Here is an 8664-nt window from a genome sequence, read left to right as displayed (position 1 = left end):
TTTGACTCTTTGACCAAACGGTTTAAATGGACGGAAGGACTACGAATTTGGACGGAAGAGAAAGTGAGGGATTTAAGTGTTGGGTCGCCAAAATAGAGGGACAGAAGTGTTAATTACGTTAAACCTCAGGGACTAAAAAGTAAATTTCCCTATAAAAAATTATACTAATTTTAAAATAATTTTAAAATAATAATAAAAATTATAGAATAATATAATATATATCAATTATTTAAAAATATAATTAAAATCACCAACTAATTTTAAAACAATTATAATTATAAATGTGTTAATATATATTATAATATTTAAATTGTTATTTAGTTTTAATTAAAGGTGATCATTTCAGTTAAAATTAAAATTAACAGAATAAATCAAAAATTAAAATTTTGATATTTATAAAAATTGAATTAAATTGATTTTGATTAGAAATAGAATAAAATTGAATCAGTTTGATAAATTTAAATTTTTAATAAAATTTTTTTATTTTTTACTTTTTACTACTTTAAAATTTAATTAAAATATTTTAATTTTAATTATGATTTAATCTCTATATATTATTAAAAATAATATACTATTTTCATTAATTCATTCGATTTGATTTTTTTATCAAATTTAAATTAAATTTAAATAGCTGAAAATTTTAAAAATAAAAATCAAATCAAAGTTAAATAAATAAAAAATCAAACTAAAATTTTAAAGTAATTCAATTTGCTAAATTTTTTCCATCTGAATGGAATCCTCACTCTAATTTTAATAATAAAAATAAATTGAAACTAACATTATATAGTTTCTATATTCAAAGAATTTCTCTAAAAATGCCACAGAATATTCACGTTACCCACCAATTGACATTATAAGAATATATATTAATAATATTTTTAAATAATTTACTTGTGCCGTGATATGATTTTAAAATTTAAAGTCACACGAATTTTTTATTAAAATATAAAAATATAAAATATATTCTGACTTATTTTGACATTTTTATTCCCGTTATTAATTTATATATATATATATATATATATAAAGAGAGAGGATGGTCCACGTAATGGAGCAATGGATTTTCTTTTTCTATTATGGATGGAGCTATTACTAAAAAAATATACATTTTAAAAATTAATGAAAGTTAATTTAAAATTTTTTAATTATTTTTATTTTAAAATTCTGAAATAATTAAACGAAAATTTTAAATTATTTTAATAATATCTAAAATAATTTTTTTTAAAACATAAAATAAAAAAAAAGAGCGAAATGATAGCGATGCACAATGTGGAAGATTGAAGAAAATAAAATCAAATATAAAGAAAAAAAGTGAAATTATTGAATGCTCTTACAAAATCATATTACAAACATCAACCATTTTATTAGAGAAATAAAAATTAATAAATTTAATAATATTTCTAGCAATAAAGTTTTGACGCGTATTTTAAAGGTATGGTTTTTTTTTTTAAATGAGAATTGGAAAAATATAATATGAGACCTACACATTTACTATTAGACTAAATTCGTGAATGCAAAATTATACTCTTAAAATGTCCTTTAAAAAAAATGTGAAGAAGAGCGCAACGTGTCACATACTTAATAGTTATGAAAGTGTTAGTATGATAACACATATCTGATTACTTGAATTTAAAAGGGTGAGATAAAATTTTTTTGAATAATATAAAATATAATTATTTTTTAAAATAATTTCATTTTGAGTTCAAAGAATTTAAATCAAGATTATACAAATACAATATAATTTATAGAAATTTAATATAAATTGTACACATGTGATCAGAGAGGTTTTTTTAGAAAAAGAAATTATTGAAAATTTGAATAAATCACCCATATGGGTCAATTCAATTCTATTGAGAGACATGTCTTACGAAATGCAAAATATGAAAGGACACATCCTCGTTAAGGAATATATCCCTTAGCAATGGAAGATTACATATTTTCATTGTAATTTTTGAATCTCTCTCTATATATATATATTGAAGGCAAAGTGAGTTTTCACTTATATGAATGCATATTATCAAATCTATGAAATTCTTAATATAATTCATGTTAAATGCATATAATTATTTTAGAGAATAATAATGTAACGACCCGAAAATCGGACCGCTACCGGCGCTAGGATCCGGGTCGACTTAAGGCCGCCGGGACCCGTAGCAAGCCTGACATATAACCTGTAAACCTGTATAATCCCATACATGATCAACAACATGCATAAAAATTTTAAACTTTTCTTTCATCATCCAACTCAACCTGAACATTCATAAACATAGTCATAAACATGACCCCTCTGTGGGATCTCAACAATGCTCCAAAGGGCACTATAACATGAGATGAGTTGGCTTACATCTGTATCATCAAATATTTAAGATCATGCATCAACAAGGGATTACAATACTCATAGGGTCAAGCACATCTATAACCTCAATATACCTCATTACATAACATACTGAATCTCTTACATTACATTAGTACAATTGTCATGTCCACAATCTAACTATTACATCAACATACTTCAAAAACTCTGGCTAACCTTCTGGTCTACCCTGTACCTGCACACTTGGGGTTAGGGGAGAGGGGTGAGCTACAAAGCCCAGTGAGCAGAATAGTGGAAACAATATATATTAAAATTTCATGCTTTTATGGAATGCAACACATCACAACAAATCACATCTCGGATGGTATTGTCACCAATAGTCCTCTACATAGTCCAACTGTGCCGGGACGTAGAATGGGTACAACCGGTCTTTCCCTTAACATAACATATCATACAGTCCAACTGTGCCAGGGACGTAGAATGGGTACAACCTGGACTTTCTCTTACATCGTGCCAGGGACGTAGAATGGGTACAACCTGGACTTCCATACCATATCATGCCATAACATCATCATATCATGGGAGGACTAAAGGATCATTGTAATACCCGGCTCGAGTCCGGCATCGGCATTCCTGTCGTCCAGTGGAATCTCGGGTGTCGGAACCCTCGAGAAGGGTAATGCATATGTTTTCCAAGGTTTTTTCCCTTGTTTTCATGTTTTGAAGTGTTAACAGCCTTGAGTTTTGAAAGAAAAGCAACAAGGGAGAAATGCAAAGGTTCGGCCGCCGAAGGTCACTTTCGGCCGCCGAACATTGCATGGTTGCGGCTTCACGTTCGGCTGCCGAAGGTGGTCTGGCCAGCCACCTATAAAAGGGCCAAGGGTCGGTGGAAGGAGGTTATTTCTCCTCCACTTGCAGCCAGAGGTGAGTTTCAGCCTCTCCTACGTTGACTTTCATGTTTTCCATGATTTTCATCAAATCTTTCAAGAGTTTTAAGAGTTTTGGTGACTTATGAAGGTTTTGAGCAAAAGAACCAAGTTTTGAAGCTTGGAGCTTTGGAAGAGCTTTTCTTCATATCTCCACGTTAGGATCCTTCATCCTCAAGTTGTGTACGAGGTAAGTGAAGATCCTGAACTTCTTTGATGCTTTTGAAGGGTTTTATGAAGTTTGTATGGGTAGTATGCATGTTTAGGTTTAGGTGAGGTTTTTGATGATTTGAGGTGTTCAAACATGTTTAAGTGTTATGTGCTATGTTTGTTTGGGGTTTTAGGGTAGTTTTAGACCCCTTTGTGCATATATATGTGTATATGCTAGTTGGGAGTAGTTGATATGCATGTTTGTAGGTTTTTGGGCAAAGTTTGCATGAAACAGAGCAGGGTTCTGCCCTTCGGGCAAAACCAGGTTCGGCCGCCGAAGGAAGGTTCGGCCGCCGAACCCCTTGTGGAGGCAGTTCGGCTGCCAAAGGTTGCCCCCGAAAGCTAGGCTTTCGGTTTAGACAGAGACTTTCGGCCGCCGAAAGAGGGAGTTCGGCCGCCGAAAGTGTGTAAGTTGCGTCTCTGGACGAGACCTTCGGCCGCCGAAGGTGCCGCCGAACATGCATGAGTTTCGTCTCTGGAGTGGGGTTTCGGCCGCCGAACCTGCCGCCGAAAGTGCCCTGTCCAGTTTTCTTTTGCATGTTTTATGTGATGGTTTTAGGATTGTTTAGAGGGGTTTTGGGGAGTTTCGTAGAGATGTTCTTGAGTGAGTTTAGTCCCTCATTTGAGTCCACCTGTGTAGGTACGGACCAGAGGAATCAGGGAGGTCAGCAGTGAGTCCAGTGTTAGAACCTGCAGAGTCAGTGCAGAGATAACCAGGTGAGTGGAACTTAACTTAATGTTTTAATCTGAGAACTGACTATTTTATCATGCTTCATGCATCATGACTATGCAGTAGGGTGAGTGCATTAGAGTACACGAGTATGACGCATTGCATGTATCCTTGTACTTGGCATTGCTCCTTGTACATTGCTTATGTGAGACGGCACGGACTTCGTGAGGATTCATTAGCCCTCAGAGGAAAGACCTGGAACAGCCTTACGAGGACCAGGCACACAAAGACCTGGAACAGCCCTACGGGGACCAGGCACATGGTACTTAGGTACCCCAGATGAGATAGAGGGAGTTTTGATCCGTCCGGCCGAGGTGATGTGATTATGTGTTGCATTCCATGAGAGCATGTTTTATCACTTGATATTTTATTACTATTCTACTCACTGGGCTATCGTAGCTCATCCCTCTCCCCTAACTCCAGTTATGCAGGTTCAGAGGTCAGAGAGAACTCAGCAGGGTACAGGAAGAGTTCAGAGTGGTGTAATAGCTAGCGTGGACATGTAAATGTATAGAGATAGTGTATGTATAGCATAGTGCTTGACTTATAAGAGTTGTAATCCCTTTGTGGAGTCACATGATCAGTTTATGTATGTTTCTTTATTGTTGTATGTTTATGAGCAAAACCAGGCTTAACATTATGAGTTTGATCCGCCTAGAGCCATGAGGAGCTCTAGTAGGGATTAGTAGAGAACAAAGAGAGTGCATGCACAGGTTAAGCCTTGGAATGAAGAAAAGTTTTATGTTTTTACAGAAATGTATGATCATGTATGGGATTTCACAGGTATACAGACAGAATAGCAGGCTTACTACGGGTTCCGGCGACCTTAAGTCGATCTGGATCCTAGTGCCGGTGGCAGTTCGGTTTCCGGGCTGTTACAGATTGGTATCAGAGCCCTAGGTTCATATGGTCGGACCTATAGAGAGAGAGTTGGGCTCATAGAGAGGTTTAGCAGGTCAAGCACCATAGGAAAAACATGTCCACTAGGATAGGATGTCAGTCCTGTCGCTATATGCCGATGTGCAATGCCATGAGTTCTGCATGTGCATGTTTTTGATGTGTTGCTGATGTGTTATGTGATGTTGTTTTCCAGAGAGTGACGATGCGAGGAACTCGTCGATCCGCGAGATTGACTGGAGTCCCACCTGTAAGTGAGGGTACAGCTGCTCGTCCACCTGCCTTGCCAAGGGCAAGATCGCATAGGTCAAGCAGGGAAGGAACGTCACGAGATCCTAGAAGATCTTCTGACGAGAGCAGAAGAGGAGTAAGCAGAGGGGGAAGGTCAGTAGATGTAATACCCGGCTCGAATTCGGCACCGGAATTTCTGTTGTCTGGTGGAATCCGGGGTGTTGGGATTCTATATACGGGTAGGAGTTATGTTTTCTAAGTGTTATGATGTGTTTTATGGTTTTACAGTTCATAGTTTTGAGTTGAAATGAACCAAGGCAGAGGAGCCAAGTTCGGCCGCCGAAGATAAGTTCGGCCGCCGAAAGTGCCCAATGTTCGGCTTCCGAAGTTCAAGTTCGGCCCCCGAATGTTGCATGGTTTTGCATGCGATTCGGCAGCCGAAGCTGAGTTGGTCAGCCAGCTTTTGAGCAATCCTTAGTCAGCTTTGTGGACAGGTGTTATGTCCAACTTGTTGCCAGAAGCTTGGCCACGTCTCCTATGCTTTATTTGCTAAGTTTGAGCAGCTCATGCAGGAGTTTGCTCGTTTACCAAATTTTTGAATGTTTTGAAGCAAAAAGCTACGTTTGTGAGAGGTTGAGAGTTTGAGGAGAGTTGATCCGTTTTCCTTTGTTTAGATCACTCATCTTCTTGTTCCAGGAGGTAAGTGATGTTCTTGAATATGTTTTCTGAAGGTTTTAGGGGGATTTGTGGAAGGAGATGTATGCTTAGGTTATTAATGATAGTTTTGATGCTTTATGCATGTATACATGTTTATGTGTTATGTTTGATTTGCTTGTTGGGGTTATTAGATAGTTTTGGACCCCTATGATCATATACTTATGTATATGTGTGTTGAGGAGTTGGTATATGCATGTTTGGAGTTATTGATGGAATAGAGGAGATGGTTTGCCGTTGAAGCTGAGTTCTGGATGAACTCAGGTTCGGCAGCCGAAGGTTCATTTGGCCGCCGAACCTCTTGCATGGTAGCTTAGGCTGCCACAGCCTGTTTTGCATGTTCGGCTCTGTTTGGGGGATTCGGCCGCCGAAGGTGCTTGAGTTTCGTCTCTGGAGAGGACATTCGGCCGCCGAACCTGCCGCCGAAAGTGTCCTGTCCAGCTTTCTTTTGCATGTTTTGCATGAGTTTTAGAGTGAGATTAAGGGGTTTCTTGGGTAGTTTAAGAGAGGTATGTCTACGCTTGTTTGGTCCCTCATTTGAGTCCATCTGTTTGGTACAGACCAGAGGAACCAGAGAGAGCAGCAGTGAGTACTGCTCCAGAGGTTCAGAGCCTGCAGAGTCAGTCAGTCCAGATAGCCAAAGGTGAGTGGAACTAAACTTATGACTTTTAATTGATTCACAAACTGCTTTTAGCATATCTCATGCATCATGTTTATGCCATAGGTTGAGTGCATTAGTATTCACGAATATGTTGCATTGCATCGTTATTTGGTGATGTGAGTGAATGCTGAATGATCCAATAGTCTCAGACAGGAAGTCCAGGAGCCTTTGACTACGCCCTGGCAGGTATAGCAAAGTCCAGGAGCCTTTGACTACGCCCTGGCAGGTATATAGTAAAGTCCAGGAGCCTTTGACTACGCCCTGGCAATGGTAAGTACAGAGGTGTTATATACACATATACATATATACCAGGAAGACCAGGTGCTCGATTCTACGCCCTGGCACAGAGTTACTGGGACTATGTGGTGACAGGTTTACTCTTGATGTGGCTTGTCTGTGATATGGTGCATTCCATGAGATCATATTTTACTGAGATGTTTTACTGTTCTACTCACTGGGCTATAGAGCTCATCCCACTCCCTTAACCCCAGTTTTGCAGGTTCAGTGTACAGTGTACAGGGACAGTCCAGCAGAGTACAGGAAAAGTAAAGAGATCTGTAATAGCTTAGAGTGGACATGTAATATTAAGGAGATGTAATAGTTGTTGCTTGACCTAGTGATGTATGTTTTGTACATGATCTATATATGTATATATGTTTTCCTGTATGTGAAAACCAGGCTTAACAGGTATGAGTTAACCCATCTAGAGCAAGCTCTAGTCAGGGATACAGAGTACAGAGTACATGAGTACAGAGTATAGAGACAGTGCATGCACAGGTTAAGCCTTGGTTCAGAAAAGAGTTTTATTTTCACAGAAAATGTATGATCATGTATGAGGTTTACAGGTACACAGAGAGTATAGCAGGCTTGCTACGGGTTCTGGCGGCCTTAAGCCGACCTGAATCCTAGCGCCGGTGACGGTCCATTTTGGGGTCGTTACAGATTGGTATCAGAGCCCTAGGTTCACATGATCGGACCTATAGAGACAGTGTTGGGCTCAGACAGGGTAGAAGTGGTCAAGCACAATAGGAAATCATGTCCACTAGGATAGGGTCTTGAGTCCTATCTACTATGATATGCCATGAGTGTTGTATGTGTATGATTGCTATGTGATGTTTATGTGCTAAAGTGATATGTTATATGTTGTGTTTCCCAGAATAAAGATGCGAGGAACTCGTCGATCAGCTCGATTGACTGGAGTCCCACCAGAGAATGAGAGATCAGCTGCTCGTCCTCCTGCATTGCCAAGGGCAAGGTCTCAGAGATCTAGCAGGGAAGGTACGTCAATAGACCCTAGACGGTCTGTCGACGAGAGCAGAAGAGGTACAGCTAGGGGAGGAAGATCAGAGGAAAGGAGGGAAGCTATGGAGATTGATCAGTCTAGGGATGACAGCATGGGTATAGGCAGTTTTGAGGAAGGTATGGGAGAGTCACAGGGAGGTGCTCAGACCTCAGGTTTTGGCTATCCAGAGTATCCGATGGGAGGCATGTCGGAGTACTCGAGTTTTGTGCCATATCCTCCTTATATGCCTTATATGCCTTATCCTCCTTATTACCCACCATATCCGATGTATCCATCTTCCCCTACCCATCCAAGTGCAGCACACCTAGAGCCAAATGAACCAGTACCACCACCAGAACCAGTAGCCCCTGTTGTTGACAGGCATGAACCTAGCTCATCTGGAGGTAAAGTCCAAATGACGGAGTACTTGAAATTGGATGCTCCTAAATACAACACGGGAGATGATCCATTTGATTACCTCAGAGCAGTTAGGATGATCACCTGTGAGTTGGGAGCAGATGATAGGAGAGCCATTGAGATGGCAGGTTTCACATTAAAATGCAAGAAAGCCAGAGAATGGTTTAAGCATTATATGGAGCCTAGAATGGACAACATGTCATGGGGAGAGTTCGCCAATGAGTTTGCAGGGTGGGCTTTTCCTGACAGTTCGAGGGAGATGAAAGTCATTGAATTTGAACA

The sequence above is a fragment of the Manihot esculenta genome, chromosome 9 (assembly GCF_001659605.2).
Source record: "Manihot esculenta cultivar AM560-2 chromosome 9, M.esculenta_v8, whole genome shotgun sequence".
In the NCBI taxonomy this organism is placed as follows: Eukaryota; Viridiplantae; Streptophyta; class Magnoliopsida; order Malpighiales; family Euphorbiaceae; genus Manihot; species Manihot esculenta.
Note: the sequence above shows the minus strand (reverse complement) of the source record.